The sequence below is a fragment of the Amblyomma americanum genome, chromosome 10 (assembly GCF_052857255.1).
Source record: "Amblyomma americanum isolate KBUSLIRL-KWMA chromosome 10, ASM5285725v1, whole genome shotgun sequence".
NCBI classification, from domain to species: Eukaryota; Metazoa; Arthropoda; class Arachnida; order Ixodida; family Ixodidae; genus Amblyomma; species Amblyomma americanum.
In genome coordinates, this window is record NC_135506.1 from 77,607,947 (window position 1) to 77,628,765 (window position 20,819).

At 48.4% G+C, this 20,819-nt stretch overlaps 1 pseudogene across 1 annotated transcript in view; it reads right to left on the minus strand.

Annotated features, from left to right (window-relative positions):
• The window catches only part of LOC144106650 (uncharacterized), a 58,277-nt pseudogene that overhangs the window by 13,827 nt on the left and 23,631 nt on the right, over positions 1–20,819 (minus strand). The window contains exons 3-4 of the transcript XR_013309081.1: positions 4,868–5,347; positions 1,947–2,054 (exon numbers count right to left, since the gene is read on the minus strand). The product of XR_013309081.1 is annotated as an uncharacterized LOC144106650 (transcript). The remainder of the gene's footprint in view (positions 1–1,946; positions 2,055–4,867; positions 5,348–20,819) is intronic.

Consider the following 20,819-nt stretch of genomic DNA (forward strand, 5'->3'; position numbering starts at 1 on the left):
ACATTACAAAAAAAAAAAAACAGGAAAAGATTTATTGTCCTTGATTGTATGGCAGGAAAGGCAACCTCCTATAACTGTACTCAAACGAACGGCCCAACAAAAATCTTCGTAATCTCTAGCTGCCAGTCAGAGTTCAACACATAGCAGTATTATTGCCCTTCGCTTGAAGGATGACAGCTGTACTGCCCCACTCTGCCCACACATCAGACGCTAAGATCGCCAGATATATTGCTTTACAGACTATGGCTCCCAGCCTAAAACAGGCCAGTGAAGATACACCGAAGTTGTTCTACAGCTCTGCAAGCTTTTATCATACGCATCTTCATGCAAGCTGCATTGCCTAAAAAAAAAATGAGCCCCGTGATGCACGAATTTACAACAAAGACAAATGTTGACAGTAGGAGCTGATCTTAACTGCTGCAAATGACGGTTTCACATGGACATGCTGTATGCATTCTCGCCTCTGCGCAAAGCAGGTTTTTTACACTGAATGCAGGAGTTTCAAGCTATTACTACATCAAAACTATAAGCCTAGTGTAGTCCTCCTTAACAGTAGAGAAATACTTACAAATGCTAGTTTTGACAACAATGCATTTGGCGGAAGAGAAGGTTTCGCGCGAGTGATCATTAAGAGGCACCTCATGCTTAGTGGCATGATGTACTACCAGCTGTCGCTAGTCCTGCTACCACTTCCCTTAAAGGGATGTTTCAAAATGATTAAAATATGCCTGCATTGGTTAATAACTGCAATAAAATAACAAAGGCATTACTTTCACTGAAAATTGACCTTCTCTAAGGTAGAAAATGAAGAAAAATTAGATACGGGTGTCAGTGTCACTGGCTGATTTCGGAAGTAAACTATCGTGTTTCGGCACAGAATTTTGGCCGCAGGATGGACAGCCCAAGCTACAGTGCCATTTACTCCAAAACAGTGGTCATAGAGTGCTTTTCAACATAGACTACACAAGTTTTATTTGGGTGGAGGAATAAATTTTTAACACAATTTTCTCAGCAATCAATGCATTTTTTGCTGCCAGAAAAACATAAGTACCGGTAGAAAGAGGCATAGGATCAAGTTTTGCAAAGAAAAAATTTAATAGAGCTGTTCTCAGTGCCCATTTAAAGAAGCAGCACATGCCTGTCAGTTTGTGCTCAGCAAAGCCACAAATGCCTGGATTGGCAGCATCAAGCGTGTAAAGCATGATTCAAGAACTGATCCCTGAAGGATTCCAGACTCAACTAAAGCAGGTCTAGAGGACACATTACCAATCTTAACATTCTGACAATGGCACGACATACAAACTTCAATCGATGCTAGCAGGTTATCATTTGTAAGTAGTGATTTTAGCTGTAACACTAGTTTAGGGTGAGACACACAGTCGAAAGCTTTTTTTGAAGTCTAAAAAATAATGTCAACCTGGCGATGCTTACCTAATGTTGCAGTGAGATCATGTATTATTTCAAGTAGTTCAGTTACTGTGGACAGCCCCTTTTGGAACCTGCGCTGCCACATATCAATTACTTTGTTACTATCAAGCAAAACCGATCGTTTGGAAATGATATGCTCCAGTAATTTGGAACAAGTGCACAGCAGTGAAATGGGCCTAATGATGTGAGTTGCGACAGATCGTTAGTTTTTGGGATAGGTGTTATTTGGGCATATTTCCAGTCGGTTGGCAGCTCGGCACATGAGAAGGATTAGTTAAATATGAGGGTCAGGTATATTGCACACCATTCGGCATACTTTAATAAAAACAGTTTGGTATTCCATCTATACCAGTCGACTTTTCAGCCCCTAGGTTAAGTAATAGCGAAAGTACACCTTCCTCTCAAGCCAAAACATTACCAATAGCCAGGAGCTCATCGTAACAGTTAAAATTATGGGTTAAATCCATCACCGCTTGTAACAACGGCAAAAAAATAATCATTAAAAGCGTTTGCAATACCAGATTTGTCCGTTGTGACCAAGTCATACAGGCACGTACTATGCAGGGTTTGTTTCTTGGGGGCAGTTAAGGTTCGTTCTTCGGGCTCCACAACCGGTGCCCCACGATCTGAGATGATATAACAGACGACACCCGGCAACACTTGACTGAAGGAAGGAAAACAAACTTTATAAAGGAATTCACACATTTACAACAGAATAAACGACAAGCATGATTACATGAAACTGACTAAGGTAAAATCTTCCCTGCTTGGCATTGCCGAAGATGCAAGGGGTCTAAATCTCACTCAGAACCCTTTTTCCAGGCTCCGGGGCCCGGTTTTAAAGACCTAGGAGCCTGGCCTATCCCTTGCATCACCCAATCACAACAAACTAACATGATTGGTTTACAAACTGCATGGCACGCATTCCAGTTTTGGCAAGGTTCTAAACCCTCTCCCTAAAATGCACAGCACGAAAAGAACGTCAAAAGTGCTATAAGAAAATGGGATTCCGGGAATGGACCCTCGAAATGATTGGCCCACCAGGTTTACGTGCCACGCCCCATACTTCCACAGTATTACTCAAACTCTCTCCCTCAGAAGAAAAGCAAAAACAACCACACATCGTGCCCGCACATGCAATCGGTTTCGTCAAAGTTCGTGCACCCTGACGCCGTTCCGCAATTAACTTTGTCGTCGGACTCCAGCGGGGTGCTTCCGCTGTGCTCAACTGCCAATTCGGTCCCGACCTTCCCAGGGGGATTAGCGTTTTTGTGAGCTTACACGGTTAGCTTGCCGCCAGCCTGCCGGCTAACCAGCGACCCACAGATACCCGATCGGTGAGGTTCTCAAATCTGGCTGCCGCTGCTCATCCGTCGTTTTCATTGCTCCCCTCCTTGACAAGATTACTATTTTCAAGGTTTTCCCGCGAAACGCTCTTTGCAAGGTAGCGTCGCGTTTGGTGTCTGTCAAGACGAGGGGTCTTCTAACGCAAAACAGTGCAAGGACAAAAGCGCGCAGCCATCGCTGTCAGGGGTGCTTGACCCCAAGACGCGAGCTCCTTTCCAGCGCGCTCCGCCGCTGCCCGTCACCGAAGGGCAGGGGGGTTCAAAGAGGGGCTGCCGCGGGGAGGCGCCAAGACCGGGCAACTGGCCCCAATTACCCCGCGGATCATCCGATCCCTTACATGCCCTTCCCAAGATTCTACCAGGGGCCCAAATGGCACCTGTAGAACTATAACACAACGAGGGATCGTTTTCGTCCGCAACCACTCTGAGGGCGACCTAAGTAGAGCAAGCACTACTGCAGACATCGCAACACTGCAAATACAATTGCAACACTGCAACGCATATAAATCAGCTCCCCATGTGACATGAAACCAATGCACACACAGGACAGTGCTCATTCGGTTGTGCGCATGTAGACAACCAAGAATGACACAACAGGGCATGCAGCATGTCCATCCAGTGTTCCACCAAGCACTGTTCACAGAGTTGGCACTGTTTCCTTACTGGCTGGAACATCCATGGTCTTCCCCATCCCACTCTCTGCCGCTGTGCGTGTCTGAACATGTGCTGCAACTGGGCACACCACTCCCTAGCTAGTTTTTAAACAGAGGCTAAGTTAGCGAGTGGCAGCGGCAAATAATCCGGGACTAACAGCCCCTGGGGTCATACCCAAACCAGGTAGTCAAAATGCGCAAAACCTTGTTCCAGGGCTCACACAGGAATGTTATCCCCACTGCCAATGATGGCATCGCACATTTTTGACCCACAATGAAATCCCCGTCGCGTCTACCGTGACTAATCCGTCTGGTGCTGCATCTCATCGTACTGCACCTTGCTTCCGGCTTCGTGCCATTGCATGCATTAACTCGGCAAGATTCGCATGCCTGTCTTTTCACTACTCCACTGTCTCTGTTCACCTTCCTCTTGTGCCGGACCGAGACAGTTTGGTTCCTCTGACCATTCTCTGGCAGTTCACATGCCCTTTCTGGTTCGATGGGTTCTACCATATCCCTGCAAGCCGCCGCCTCAGAGCACTTGGGTATCTTGCTTGGCGAGTCGGCCACAACAGCCAAGTCCTCAGCACTGACCCATCCGAGAACCTCGACAATGTCCGGTCTGTTCTCGAGCACCTCTGCCTCGGACTCACTACGCTCGCAGGGGCATTGCCGTTCGTTTTCGCAGACTGTCCTTCGCTTGGCCCCGTGTGAAAGCACTCTTTACAACCCCCAACTTTTTCTCTGGGACTTCTAGTTCAGCGTCGGCATGCCCTTCAGAACGCAGCTGCTGATTTTGTCCGCCGCCCGCCAACGGCATCTGAGGTACGCAGGTGACTTCACCAGCTACAGGTCTTGTGCCCTCACTTTCTGCACGCTCCGCGGTGAACGGCAAGATTTCTTGTCTCAACTCGACGCGCTCGATTGTCGAGTTATTTGCGCTATCACTGCATTGTGTGGGGATGCAGCTCTCCGATGCGCAAGTGCTGCCGTAATTTGGCGTGTGAGATGCTATCTCTTGGTTATCTTTATCTGTACTTGACCCACAGATGTCACTTTTCATCCAGCATAAGCGGCTGACCCTCCACCAGCGTGCCCAGTGCTGTTACACCCACAGGCTGAACTGGCCCCGCTGCCCGCTTAAGCTCCCCCAGCAGGCCTTCGAGCCACATTCGATGCACTGCTGCCATTTCCCCTCTAATTGTTTGAGCCTCAACCTCTCCTGAATATCTGGCTTTTTCTGTGCCTGTTCGGCCTCGGTCCACCTGTGACGCGCTTCACTCATTTCACGCTCTAACTTTTTGAGCGTCAGCGTCCCCTCATAATCTGGCTTTTTGCCATTGGCGAGCTCCCTCCAACATGCCCAGCTCTCCATTGCGACCTATGTCGCCTAGCTCAGACACAAGAACAGGGGCAAAAAGAAAGACTGAGTGGACTCACCGGCACCATGGTTTCACGGTTTGTTGCCATTGCACCTCCAGTCACCAGTCACTGGCCTCCTTGCAGATGAGGATACTGGAGACCGCCGCCAGTTGCTTGTGACATGCCGCTGCACTCCCTCTGATGAGGGCGTCCACCTCCTGGCGTCCGACTTTCGTCGCTGCCGCTGTTTGTTCTGTTACTGCCCACTTCGTCACCACACAGCTTCTCCGAACCGTCTGCAACCTTGCACTGCTGGTTCACCCTTGAAGTCTTTGCTGCTGGTTCCCTTGGAAGCTGCCGATTCTTGCCTTCAGCTCTTGGTCCTCCTCAGCCACTGATGCTTGCCCCGTTGCCGGAACGTTATCTCTTCCACCTTTGCTATCTCTTGATACCGAAAGGATCCTGTCGACTGCGCCAGTTAAGGTTCGTTCTTCGGGCTCCACAACAGGTGCCCCACCGTCCAAGATGGCATAACAGACGAGATCCGGAAACACTTGACTGAAAAAAAGAAAACTGAAACTTTATACAGGAATTCACATAGTTACAACAGAAAAAACGGCAAGCATGATTTCATGGAACTGGCTAACAGAAAATCTTCCCTCCTTGGCATCGCCGAAGATGCAAGGGATCTAAATCTAGCTCAGAACCTTTTTTCCAGGCTCCGGAGCCCGGTTTTAAAGACCTAGGAACTTGGCCCATCCCTTGCATCACCCAATCACAAAAAACTTACACATAATTGGTTTACACACTGCAGGGAACACCTTCCAGTTTCGTCAAGGTTCTAAACCCTCTCCCTAAAATACACAGCACGAAAAGAACATCAAAATTGCTATATGAAAATGGAATTCCGGGAATGGACCCTCGAAATGATTGGTCCACCAGGTTTACGTGCCACGCCCCATACTTCCACAGTAGTACTCAAACTCTTGCCCTCAGAAGAAGAAAAGCAAAAACAAACACATCGTGCCCGTAAGTGCAATCGGTTTCGTCGAAGTTCGTGCACCCTAACTCCGTTCCGCAATTAACATTGTCGTCGGACTCCAGCGGGGTGTTTCCGCTGTGCTCAACTGCCAATTCGGTCCCGACCTTCCCAAGGGAATTATCGTTCTCGTGAGCTTGCGCGGCTTAGCTTGCGGCCGGCCTACTGGCTAACCAATGTCCCATAGAGACCCGATCGATGGGGTTAACTCAAATCTGGCCGCCGCTGCCCATCCGTCGTTTTCATTGCTTCCCTCCTAGACAAGATTACTATTTTTCAAGGTTTTCACATGAGATGCTCGTCGCAAGGTTGCGTCGCGTTTGGTGTCTGTCGAGACGAGGGGGCTTCCGGCGCAAAACAGTGCAAAGACAAACAAGCGTACGGCCATCGCTGTCAGGGGTGCTTGACCCCAAGACGGGTGCTCTTTTCAGCGCGCTCTGCCGCCGCCCGTCACTGAAAGGGGCGGGGGGGTTCAAAGGGGGCTGCCACGGGGAGGTGCCGAGACCAGGCAACTGGCCCCAATGACCCCGCAGATCATCCGATCCCTTACAGGGGCGATGTGGCACCAAACTTTCCTGGGAATGCGGAGAATTTTTCAGGGACGAGAATTTTTCAGGGACACATTCTGGTAATGAGCTTTTGCCTTTTTGATGCTGTCTTTCAGCAGTGCAAGCCAGTTGCACATTTTGTTTGTGTTGGCTGAGGACGAGTGTTTTTTCATGTTGTTTTCTTGCTAACCTCAACTTACGTCCAAGCAGGATGATTTGTTTGCTGTTCCATGGCCTAGAATTGTGCAGTGTTTTTTGCCTAAAGGGCACAAAGTCATTAATGTATTTTAAAACCAAGTTGTTGAAAAGGCACCATAGCTGGTCGAAAACAAACTTTATACAGGAATTCACATATTTACAACAGAATAAATGACAAGCATGATTAAATGGCACTGGCTAAGGGGAAATGTTCCCTTAGCCAGTGAATGACCTGTTGTGTTTTATGGCACATAGGCAACTAAGACCATCATGTTCCAAATGCAAGGTTTAATATACTTGTTTTGTGGGAGTTTACTATGTTTAAAATAATATAACTGGCGTAGAAGCTTTGTTTTTTATTTATGAACGATATAATGCAGAAAATTTTGACGACTGAATTCTCTCTTAAAAATAATTTGGGATGAAATGGGTTGATAGAAAAATTGCAGGAAATGTTTGTTTCTTAGTCTGTCGAACTGTGCACATGAACATAAAATATGGGTTAGGTGATCTCTTCTCCACATAGCTCACATTGTAGGTCTTTCTCGTTTTGCAAGAATAAAACTGCGTGTAAGGTGTGTATGTCCAATACGCAGGCAACATAAAATGCCTTCAATGAAACATACTTGGTGTGAGCATGACTTCCATTCTCCTATGAAGGGTTTTAGCAGGTGTAGTTTATTATATACTTCAACATTCGATTTAGCCTGCCATTTCTCATTCAGCTTGCATTGCCCCAACTTCACTCCATCTCTGTAAGGGATGCTTACAATCTTGATTTCTTTGTGCTGGGCTCCTGCAGCACATACATCTGCTTTCTCATTTCCACTGAATCCGACGTGGCTCGGAACTTAGCAAAATTTTGTCTTGAGCCTTTGTTCTGGCTCTTATGTTGTGGATGATATATGAGATGGGTGACATCCTGTATGCAACAGTTCAAAGACGCAAACCTAAATTGTGTACTGGGTCTAGTCGTTTTAAGCATGATGGCCTTGTTAATCTATACACTATGCAACCATTGTCTTATCAGGAGCGTATAACAGAGTGACAAATTTGCAAAAGGCATGTCCTATAAGAACCCCAGTGTTTGCATGAAAGGACTGAGTATGTCCAGAGATCTGGAAGCTTTATTTTCAATGTGCTTATATAAGACAGGAAAGTAAGTTTTTTGTGAAAAATTATGCCAAGAAATTTGTGTTAATTTTTTATTGGTAATTCGATTTTGTTCAGGTGTAGTGTGGGATCTGTCTGTAAGCATCATTTGAATGAGAAGAGGATGGCCACTGTTTTTTGTGAGGAAAAGCAGAAACACTTTCTGTCTGCCCATGTTGCCAGTTTATGTTAAATGTATTTTTCTTTTACATGCTGATATGTTCGAGGACGTGCAAGCTATCTGAAGCTCATCTACACACACCGAGTACAAAATGGACCTTGGGATTATTTTGAGAATAAAATTAATCCTTAGAATAAAAGAAAGGAGAGAGAGAGAGAAAAAACCATTATTTCTACCAGAAATGGTGGGGGGTTCACACCTCGCGGAACGCAAGCAGGCGACCGGAGGGAGTCCCCCACTGCACACTAAGGACTAGTGGACAAACTTTGCCACAGCCTCAGTCGCCAGATGGATTATGGAGCATTGTAGCTTTAGATCGGGGCATCGCAGCATGGTCTCCCACTCCATTTTATTTCTGAATTTACTGTACCCTGGCGAGTGCGTGCACTCATTATATGGTCTAACGTGCCTATGGCACCACAGAATTTGCATTTAGCGTCTCACTCGTCTCTCATCTGAGTCATGCTTCTCCACAAGAGAGACATGTTCCCTGCCTGCAGGCGCCTCCCAGTGTAGGCCTCTGAACGGCTGAGTGCTCTGTCGAGGGAAGCAGAGACTCTCCCTAGCTTGAGATGTTCGGTTATTTTGTGGAAAGAAAAACTGGTAATGGCGCAAGAAACGGGGACACAGAAGGCACACAAAAGACAGGGCTGACGCCAACTTACAACTGGGGTTCATTGCACCTAGCCTGCCTTTTGTACCACAACCAAGCCATATCAACAAATGCATAAACGTCGTACATATCAAACGGCAATTTATGCGAACACTGGCAACAAAGTAACGCCGATCACTACAGAATCTAATCTACACAGAGCTTGGGAAGCCAACTTCTTTTCTGGCTAGCAGAAATAATAACAACATCATCCAAGGGTCATGACAAGTCCACACTATCAATTTATGAAACGCGTGAAGAAGGCGAAAAAGAGCACGAATTGAACGACTATGAGATAAAACCACCTGAAAAAAGATGACAATAATAAGGCGCTGTATCTTCAGACTTCATCCCTCATTATTGTCATCTTTTTTCAGGTGGTTTTATCTCATAGTCGTTCAATTCGTGCTCTTTTTCGCCTTCTTCACGCGTTTCATAAATTGATAGTGTGGACTTGTCATGCCCCTTGGATGATGTTGTTATTATTTCTGCTAGCCAGAAAAGAAGTTGGCTTCCCAAGCTCTGTGTAGATTAGATTCTGTAGTGATGGCGTTACTTTGTTGCCAGTGTTCGCATAAATTGCCGTTTGATATGTACGACGTTTATGCATTTGTTGATATGGCTTGGTTGTGGTACAAAAGGCAGGCTAGGTGCAATAAACCCCAGTTGTAAGTTGGCGTCAGCCCTGTCTTTTGTGTGCCTTCTGTGTCCCCGTTTCTTGCGCCATTACCAGTTTTTCTTTCAACATGAACCAACTCACCCAAACTAGAGTTTTACTTATTTTGTGGAATGAATGCAGGGTGTCTTTTGAATTGCTCACGTCTGGCGGCGACGCGGCTCCCCGGAAGAGAGATGCTCGGGCGAGCCTGTGAGCTGCCTCGTTGCCGGCCAATTCTGCATGAGCTGGTGCCCAAATCAGGAAGATCCCCCAGTCGAGCGTTTCTTCCTCTAAGATCTCTCTCACTTCTAGCGATATTCTACCTCTACTGTAGTTCCAAATGGCTGCCTTGGTATCGCTAACCACGTATCTGGCCTTGGTACTGGTGCAAGCGAGAGCTATCGCTACTTCTTCTGCGGATGTGGCGTCCTCGCAGGTGCCCGTTTTAATGACCGCGGCTTTGCCGAGTCCGTCAACGACGGCAGATGTAAGGTTGCCAGGTCTGTCTAGCTTGGCTTCTGTGTACGCTATTATTTTGGGAGGGTAGTGTACCCAATTTTGTCTCTAAGTCGAAAAAGACAGCAAGACAGTGTTGTTTGTGTACAAAAGCTTCTCAGACTGTGTTCGCGAGACGAACCACATGGTCTGTTGTGAAGCATGCTTTTTTGAAACCATATTGATGGATGTCAAAAAGTTTATGAGACTGAAGCACAAAAGTTAATCTTATATTCAGGACACTTTTAAAGGATTTCGCAAGACAGCTGGTAAGGGCTATGAGCATATAACTACCCCTCTCTTCCTCCATTAGGAACCTCATTCTCATGAATGTCCCCAAATGCAAGAATGTTGGAATGATAAGGTGCCTGAACTTTGTTATGGATTTCTAGAAGCAAGTCACTGCTAGTTAGTTTGTTAACCTTGTAGGCGGTGCCAAAGGCTTCTTTAATACATTTCACAACTATGATTGCAGATATTTTCCTTGCTGGTTTTTCTGGATCTTCGCTGTGGACAACGTGGTATTTCGGGAAGACTTCTTTTGTTTTCTGAACGAACTGCTTTGGTTACATCGGTCCGCCCTCTCTTTAGAGGCAAACATTTGATGAATGAACGGGAGCCATAGAATATGCACGTTTTTCGGCTACGGTGCCAGCCACCCACAATGGCGCCCAACGAGGGTATCGGACAGGAACTTGTAACCAAGCCCTGGCCATGGCAGCTGTACACACCAACTAAAACCCATAATGGCATAACGCAGGGTAGTTTACCACACAAGGGCAGCTCTTGCTGCCAAGAAAAAACCATGAAAGGAGGAGAAGCAGGAGGAGACAGGACGGTTGTAAGAAAAAAGATAGGAAAATGAAAGATGAACGAGAGGACAGGAAAAGGCGACTGACGATTTCTTCCGTTTGGGACAGACCAGAGGTGTCGTCTGTGGGAACCAGGGACCAAAGTGGTATGTTGCCTCTGCTAAGGTGCTTAAAGATCTAAACACTCAGCACTGGCTCAACCCCCAGGATCCCTTTTTCCCCAGACACGGCGATGCCACGCATGGCTAAGCTTGGGTGCTTGGGTCCGTGGTGGTGCACTGCTCACCAACATACCTCTGCGGGGATGTACCTGGGGATGCTTGGAAAACCATGGTGTCACAACTCACCATCAAAATCAGCATGTTGCAGATGGCCCTGCGGGTGGTAAATGACCTGTCCCGTGCATCTAATACATCAAAATTGCTAGCACGAGAAGAGACAGCGAAAGAGCATTCTTGTCCTTGTTGTGAAAGGATATTCTGCTGCATTGAGACATCACCTTACAATCTGAAATGCCTTCAAAAATGTGGATTTAAGGATTTCGTCCTAGAATTGATCTGCTGACAAGAAACAAGTCTAAACTAAATGTGATGGTCTGGATTCGAGTGGGACTTTGAAATAAGCAGCGAGCAATATGCTATACAAACGGTTCCTAAAAGAACACAAAAATTCATTCAATTGTTTAAAAAACGTGCCGTCAGTGCCTGCTGGTAGGTAAAATCCCAATATCACTATCTTAGTTTCTTCCAGGAATACCTTCAGGATAGCAGATTCTGTTTCGGCAACATCTGATAAAATTATCACCAGCATTGGCTTTTGAAATAAGACTGCAAAGCTGCCACCAGAAGTGCCTCTGTCATTCTAAACTATACGGTAACCAGATGGGCGTATTTCATAGTCACTTATGCTAGAGTTTAACCAGATTTCTGTTATTACTGCTATATATGGGTCATAGGCAATTACAATGCTTTCGAAATCGTCTGTTTTGTTTAATACACTGGAGGCCTTAAAGGGCCACAGAAAGGGGTGTTTGAGCTTGGCTTTAAAATGCTTGCACTATGTAGAGTACAGGCCACCGAGCGTCCATGCCGCGTATGAGACCCCAGAAGCGAGCGGGAAATTTACAATACATTTAGAAAAATTCCCCCTTTCGCCCCTCACGGCGACGCGCGGTGCCAGGCTTTTGCAAGAAAACCTAGCAGATGACGTCACGTCTTGCAAATGATGTCAGCAGCTGGGACTATCATTGGATCACAGCGCCAAATTCTTTCAGACGTCACGCGCTACCACAGCCGCAGCCCCTCCGCGCTCACCGCAGTCGGCAGAGGTAGGGAAGGGGCCGAGTGAGTGGGGCCGGCGGAGGAGAGCCGCCGTTTTGGCGTGTAAGAAGAGAGTGAAAGGCACAAAGACGCGGAAGTTCAAATTTTGTCCGCACATAACTCAGCTTCCACAAAACGCATTAAAATAATTCTTGCTGGAGGTAATTATGAACCGCCGTCTTATAACATCCCAGACATATCGCGCCTTTATTGAGACCCCCTTGCTGTCAAAAACATCTTCGTGCATTACTCTTATTTCATTCTGGCCGTATGTAAACCGTGTAGACTCTGCCACTGATCTGAGCGTTGTGAACAGTTTCTTTGCTGACGATTGTATGCTGTATAAACCTTTCCACTTACCTTGAGTACATCATAATCCTCATCATCAGCCTGACTACGGCCAGTGCAGAGCAAAGGCCTCTCCAATGTTTCTCCAATTAACCCTGTTCCTTGCCAGCTGCAGACACTGTATTTCCGAAAACTTATTAATCTCATCCACCCATCTAACTTTCTGCCACCCCCTCCACACTTGTTGCCTTGTCTTGGAATCCACTCCATCATGCTCATGGACCAGCGGTTATCTTGCCTTTGCATTAGATGCCTTGCCCAAGCCCATTTCTTCCTCTTGATTTCAAGTGGGATGTCCGTTACCTGCTTTTGTTCCCTCACTCACTCTGCCCGTTTCCGATCTCTCTTAACGTTACATCTATCATTTTTCGTTCCATAGCTCACTGCATTGTCCTCAACTAAAACTGGACCCTTCGCATTAGCCCCCCACACCCCCGTTTCTGCCCGGTATGCGAGTACCACGGTGTAATATACAGAAGTTGTACACTTTGTTCTTGAAGAATATTGGTAAACATCCATTCATGATCTGAGAGAACCAACTATATGTGTTCCACCCCATTCGTATTCTTATTATTTCCCTCTCATGATCTGGATCAGTGGCCACTACCTGCTGTAAGTAGACATATTCCCCTACACTTTCAACACCTCGCTACCAATTGTGAACTGCTGTTCCCTTGTGAGACTGCTGAAGATTATTTAGATTTTCTGCATGTTAATTTTAAGAGCTACTGTTTTGCTCTGCCTAACTGATCATGCTCTTCAGCTCATCTCCTGACTTAGCAAGGCAATGTCACCAACAAATCGCAAATTACTTTCATATCCTCCACTAGCTTTTATCCCAACTGTTGCCAATCCAGGCCCTGGAGCACCTCCTGCAAACAGGCGGTGGATAGCATTGGCAAGATCGTATCTCCCTGCCTGACCCCCTTCCTTATTGAAATTTTATTGCTGACTTTATGAAGGATTATAGTAACTGTGCAGCTGTTATAGATACCTTTCAATATTTTCACATAAGTCTTCCATGCCCTCATTCCGCAATGCATGCATGACTGCTGAGGTTTCCACTGAGTGAAATGCTTTCTTGTATTCAATGAACGCTATATATAGGGGTCGGTTATATTCTGCGCATTTCTCTATCACCTGATTGATAGTTTATCTTAGCAAATGCCTTGTAGGCAACGGATAGTAAGCTGATCGGTCTGTAATTTTTCAGACTCCTTTCTTATGAATTACGATAATGCCAGCATACTTTCAAGCTTCTGGTACGTTTGGGGTCACAAGGCATTGCGTATACATGGCGGCTAGTTTTTCTAGCACAATCTGCCCTTCGTGCTTCAAGAGATCTACTATTTTGGCGGTAAATTAAGCGTGGAGGGACGAAGGACACAGAAAGGGGGCAAAACAAGCGCTGTCTTGCAACTAAGTTTTATTAAGAAGGAATGCAAATATATACATACAGAAAAACGGCATAGCTGCGATAGGCACGTAGTACAAAGATAGCTTAGAGGGCACTATCACCTCCAAAGTTCAAAAACCAAATTCACTGCGCCACAGATCAAAGAGGTTGCACGTCACGAGGCATCTAAAAATCCTATCTCTCTTTAAAATAACGTGACCGAGGGAGTGCTAACACAGACTTTTTTCTTTTCAATAAAATACGCCTTGTAAAGACGAAGATGTGACAACGAGGTAGCGGCAGTGCTATCGCTGAGCGCGTGCTGCTGCCGGGCTCTAGAATAACCACGGACGCCTAGAAGGCCTCGTTCTGCGCCTGGTTCTGCCTTCCTGGTTCTGGTGGTGCCTGAGCTTACCCCCTTTCAGTGGTCGAGGTTGCTCCTGATCCCGTCCTGGAGCTCCGCAGCGGCACTGTAACGTCAGCAATGCCGAATAACGCCCCCCTGGCTCCCCAGCCACCGGCTGCTCCGCTTGTCTGCTCCGGCACACCTCGACAACGGGACCCGGCTGTCTTCAGTGGGCTCGGCGACTCTGACGTCGAGGACTGGCTGGCTCCCTACGAGCGGGTCAACATGCACAACCGCTGGGACGACGCCATGAAACTAAACAACGTCATCTTTTACCTGGCTGATGTCACCAACCTCTGGTTCCGTAACCACAAAGCCGATATCGCCACATGGTCCACGTTCAAGACGAGCTTCACTGAGGTATTTGGCCGTCCTGGCGTGCGCAAACTTCGCGCCGAACAGCGCTTACGCGAACGGGCTCAGCAGCCTGGCGAGACATTTACTAGTTATATTGAGGACGTGGTGGATCTTTGCAAGCGCGTGAGCAGCGATATGACTGAGGCTGATAAGATCCAAAATATCATGAAGGGTATCAATGAAGATGCGTTCCAAATGCTTCTAGTCAAGCAGCCGGCCACCGTGGCCTCCGTCATCAGCTTGTGCCAGAGCTACGAGGAGCTCCGCAAGCAACGCGTCCCCACTCGTCGTACCGTACAGCCTGCCGACGTCCTGTACACTGATGTCGAGACCGCAGGAGGGCAGCAGCTCAGGCATGACATTCAGAAGTTCATTCGAGAGGAGATCGCACGCCAACTAGCGCTCATCTCTGGAGTTCGGAACCCCCCGCCAGCGCTGTCTCCCACCCTTCAGCAGACGATCCGAGCCCAAGTCGCGGAGGCCCTGCCACCTCTGCCCCAGCAACCTGTGGCTGCCCCTCTTACGTATGCCGCCGTTCTTGCCAGACCACCATCCCATCCCTTGAGCCCTTTTCAAGACGCCACTCAAGCGCCGCCACCTTCGACGCCCCCGCCTGATTTCTCGTATCGGGCTCAGGTGGCACAACCGTCGCCTCGCTTCATGCCGGCAGTCTCGCACTACGGTCGTTTGTGGCGTACTCGCGACAATAGGCCTATTTGCTTTGCCTGCGGCTTCACCGGCCATGTAGCCCGCTACTGCCGCAGACGTCCTTCTTCGCCTGCTGACGACCTGCCACCATCTGCGTATGGGTCTTACATACAGCCGCCCCCCGTGCAAGTGGACCCATTGCCTCCTGCCTTCTCCACCAACCACCAGGCTGCCACCTCTCATCGTTCCTCTTCTCCGCGGCGCCGTTCCCTATCTCCTATGCGCCGTCGGGCCAGCCCTTCCGCTGCGGAAAACTAATGAGCGCAGTTCCCGAGGCAAGAGCTGCGTCCCCTGGGAACTCTACAAGGCCTCTGCTCTCACCAACAAACGTTATTGTTGTCTTTGTCGAAGGTGTTGCAACCTGTGCTCTCGTGGACACCGGAGCTGCTGTCTCAATTATGGACGCGAAATTTTGTCGAAAACTGAAGAAAGTCATGACGCCATTTTCGGGAGTTTCTCTTCACACTGCTACCGCCGAACAGGTCGAGCCGCTCGCAACCTGCCCCGCATGAGTCATTATTCAAGACGTCTTGTACATCGTTCAATTCCTGATCCTCTCCTCTTGCTCCCATGACGTAATTCTAGGATGGGACTTTCTTTCTGAGCACTCCGCCGTCGTCGATTGTGCCCGCGCCGAAGTTACTTTCTCTGCCCTGCCCAACGCCTACCCGGCCGCACCGTCTCCTGAAAATCCGGCCAAAGTACACCTGTCTCACGATGTCGAGCTCCCGGCAAATTCCTCTGTCCTTGTATCCCTCTCGTGCGCCTCACCACGCAACCAACCTGCTGTAACTGTACACTTTACCACCTCGGAGTTATTTCTTCGCCGCAAGAACATGCCGCTACCCTTCGCTGTCCTCACGGTGACCTCCGGAACGACAGCCATGCTCGTCAGCAACCCTCTCTCATCTCCAGTGACCCTGATTCATGGTGAATGCCTTGGGTGCGTCGAACCGGCTGAACTTCTGCAACTTGACGACGACCGAGAAACTGCTCTCCCGCCATCGCTGGACTCTCTTACTCCTGTTCCCCTGTCACCCCCACCGCCCTCTGACATTCTGTATAGCGCCATCGATCAAGATCTCACTTCTCCCTACCGTGACGAGCTGTTCCACCTGTTACACCAATTTCATTCATCGTTTGACATGTGCCAGTCTCCCCTCGGGCGTTCTTCACATGTGCACCGTACCATCGATACCGGCTCCCATCCACCTCTGCGACAGCGCCCATATCGCGTGTCAGCGACAGAGCGTCGAGTCCTCAACTAGCAAGTGGACGACATGCTCGAGCGTGGGATTATACAGCCGTCGCACAGCCCTTGGTCATCCCCGGTCGTGCTGATTCGAAAGAAAGATGGCTCCATAAGATTCTGTGTGGATTATCGCCGCCTAAACACAATAACTAGGAAAGACGTTTATCCTCTACCACGCATCGATGACGCCCTCGATTGTCTGCAAGGTGCGGAATTTTTTTCGTCCCTGGATCTGCGTTCTGGATACTGGCAAATCCCCATGTCCAAATGCGATCGTGAAAAAACTGCTTTCGTCCCGCCCGACGGACTATACGAATTTAACGTCATGCCATTTGGTCTTTGCAATGCCCCTGCAACATTCGAACGCATGATGGATAACGTCTTGCGCGGCTTGCGCTGGAAGACGTGTCTTTGCTACCTCGACGGCATCGTTGTTTTCTCGGCCGACTTCTCCACACAACTAACTCGTCTGCGCCAAGTGTTGACCTGCCTCACCGCCGCCGGCCTGCAACTAAATTTGAAGAAATGCCACTTCGGCGCTCGCCAACTGACCGTACTCGGCCATGTCGTATCCAAAGCGGGCATCCTTCCGGATCCGGCAAAGCTTCGCACTGTTGCCGACTTTCCAAAGCCCTCTACTCTCAAAGAACTGCTGAGTTTCATTGGCCTCTGTTTCTATTTTCGGCGCTTCATCCGAAATTTCGCTACAATCATTTCGCCTTTGACGCGGCTTCAAGGCCAGAACTCCTTGTCGTCATGGTCCTCTGAGTGCGATGAAGCTTTTGTTACCCTACGTCAACTCCTTACTTCACCTCCCATCCTTCGCCATTACGACCCTAACGTCCCGACAGAAGTACACACGGATGCTAGCGGCGTGGGCATTGGTGCTGTGCTCGCCCAGCGAATACCTGGATTTCCAGAATACGTTGTCGCCTATGCGAGCCGCACGCTGTCCAAGGCCGAGATCAATTACTCCGTCACAGAAAAAGAATGCTTGGCCATTTTGTGGGCGATAACCAAATTCCGACCATACCTCTACGGCCACCCCTTCGACGTAGTCACCGATCATCACGCTTTGTGCTGGCTGTCATCGTTGAAGGATCCATCGGGTCGCCTTGGCCGCTGGGCTCTGCGCCTCCAGGAGTACGACATTCGAGTCGTCTATCGCTCTGGCCGTAAGCACTCTGACGCTGACGCCCTCTCCCGGTCTCCGCTGCCTTCCGACACTGCGACCATCTCGAGCATTGACTCCGAGCTGTCCTCGTTGCGCCCGGTAAACATGCCTGTGGAACAGCGCAAGGACCCCTGGATTACATCTCTCGTGCACCATCTGTCTGGGCCCCCTAGGCAGCTGCCTCTCGCTCACTTCGGCGACAAGCCCGCCACTTCACTCTGCATGACGGTCTTCTCTATCGTCGCAATTACATGCCCGACGGTCGAAAATGGCTCCTCGTCATCCTCGCCAACTACGAGCTGAAGTCTGCGCCTCTGTCCATGCCGACCCCCAGACTGCTCATGCTGGTGTTTTGAAAACCTACACTCGACTTCGGCACTGGTACTACTGGCGTGGAATGTACAGCTTTTTACGCAAGTACATTCACTCACGCATTGCGTGCCAACGCCGCAAGTCTCCGTCACAGCGCCTTTCTGGCCCATCGCAGCCATTACCTTGCCCTGCCCGTCCCTTTGATCGCGTCGGCATCGACCTTTACGGGCCCCTGCCCTCTACCCCTTCAGGTCACCGTTGGGTTACAGTCGCCATAGACCATCTCACGCGCTATGCTGAAACGTCGGCTCTTCCGGCGGCTACAGCGCGAGACGTGGCTTTCTTCATTCTCCGCCACGGCGCCCCTCGTGAGCTTCTGAGCGACCGCGGCCGTGTGTTTTTATCCGAGGTTGTCCAGGCGCTTCTGCAAGAGTGCCGCATCGTTCACAGAACCTGCACAGCGTACCTTCCTCAGACCAACGGCCTCACCGAACGGTTTAACCGGACACTCGGTGACATGCTCACCATGTATATCAGTCCCGACCATTCCAACTGGGACCTCGTTCTTCTGTTCGTCACCTACGCATATAATACTGCCGTCCAGTCCACCATAGGCTATTCTCCATTCTTTCTTCTTTACGGTCGCGAACCTACAAGCATGCTTGACACCATTCTTCCCTACCATCTTGATGCATCTGACTGCGCAACTGCTTCTGAAATTGCCAAGTATGCCGAGGAATGCCGCCAGCTCGCCCGTTCCCTCACGTCCGCTGACCAGAATCGACAAAAAGAGCGTCGGGATTCCGGTAGTCAAACTCACGTACCCCTTTCCCCCGGCTCACTTGTCTGGCTCTGGATCCCTGCTGGCTCTTCTGGCCTGTCGTCCAAATTCCAAGCCAAATATCAAGGCCCTTACCGTGTTCTTTCTCAACCTTCCCCTGTGAACTATGTCGTCGAACCACTGACACCCTCCTCTGACCTTCGCCGTCGTGGCCGTGAAAAGGTGCATGTCAGTCGCCTCAACCCTTACCATGACCCCTTGATCTGCACTACGCCTTGAGTCGCCAGGATGGCTCCTTTCATCCCCGGGGGCCATTGTAAAGACGAAGATGTGACAACGAGGTAGCGGCAGTGCTATCGCTAAGCGCGTGCTGCTGCCGGGCTCTAGAATAACCGTGGACGCCTAGAAGGCCTCGTTCGGCACCTGGTTCTGCCTTCCTGGTTCTGGTGGTGCCTGAGCTATTAAACCCCCTTTCAGCCTACATAATTCTTCTGCAACAGATCTGCTATCACCTGATCACCATCACCTGCTTTCCCCCTTTGCATTGCTCCTAAGGCTTTCTTCCTCTTTCGTTACTGGCGGGATGTACCATTGCTGTGCTCTACTGCTTCTCTCATTAACATTCTATTACACTGGCTACTGCATAGATTTGTGTAGAACTGTTCGTCTACTTTGGCTATCTTTTCTATATTGCTAATGACATTGCCCTCTTCCGTCTCTTAATGCATACATCTGGTTTTTGCCTATACCTAGTTTTCTCTTTACTGTTTTTAGGCTACCTCCATTCTTTAGAGCATGCTCGATACTCTCCTTATTAAACTTCCTTATGTCCACTACCTTGCGCTATTTATTAATTTTGATAGCTCTGCTAGTTCTATTCTGTCTGTAGGGTTAGATGCCCTCATTCTTTGCTGTTTCTTAACCAGACCTTTCGGCTCCTGAGACAGCTTTCCGGTTTCCTGTTAAACCATCCTACCGCCCACTTCTACTGCGTACTCCGTAATAATAGCTGCGAGATTATCGTTCATGGTTTGAACATTAGGATTGTCTTCCTGAGAGCTGAATATCTGTTCTACAACAATATCCTGAATTCTTCTACTTTCCCTCTTACCGCTACCTCTTTAATGGGCTTCCGCTTCACTAATTTGTTCCGTTCCCTCTTCAGGTCTCAGCTAATTCGAGACCTTACCATTCTGAGGTTGCTGCAACACACCTTCCTGAGGAACTTCACATCCTGCAAGATACCAGGGCGAGTGCATAGTATGAAGTCTATTTCATTTTTAGCCTCACCATTGGGGCTCTCCAACATCGATTTCCAGTTGTTTCGCCTTCGTAAGGTGTTCACGATCCATAAATTATTTCTCTCTGCAAACTCTACTAATAACTAACCCCTGCTATTCCTGCAGCCTATGCCAGTCGCCTACTGCCTGGTCTCCGGCCTGCTTCTTGCCTACGTTCACATTGAAGTCAACCAATAGTACAAGCCTTGCTAAATACTGCTCTTAACATTGTTATGAAGTGATGATGATGATTGTGAATTTTTATGGTGCAAGTGCATATGAAGCCAAAGAGTAACATGGCACAAGGTAGTTCTGTCTTCTCAAAATGGAGTCAAATACTAATTTCCTAAGCAGTTCACCCTAAAGAATTCAAACAACAGGCCAGAGGAAAGCTTGCACCCATTTTAATCACCGGTCAGTACCCCGCATCCCTGGAGATGGAACCCGGCTCGTGCCTATGCGAGGCGGATGTTCAATGCTACTCAGCCGCCACTGCGGTTATGAACTGGTGCAACAAATGGGGAATGGTGATAAATGTAGATAAAACAGCATTTATGCGCATAACAAAAACAAAATGCCCCCCGAGATATAACTACTCTATAAATACCAGACCTATTTCTGAGGTTACAAGCGACAAATATTTCGGTGTTATAATTAACCCCAGCTTAGTTGGACAGACCACATTAATCATGTAATGTCATCTGAAAAAAGAAAATTAGGCCTTTTGCGACAAACTGAAACACCCAGCAATGTTAGGAAATTGGCATATATATATCACTCATTAGGCCCTAACTCGAATATGCAGGCATAGTCTGGTATCCATGCACAAAAAAAGATATTTAAAAACTGGGAAAGTGTGGAGACGTGCAGCGCATTACATATACTATAAATTCTGAAATACTGACTCTTCATCTGCTTTAATGATAGCCAATAAAAAAAACCCCTCTACATTTGACGCAAAA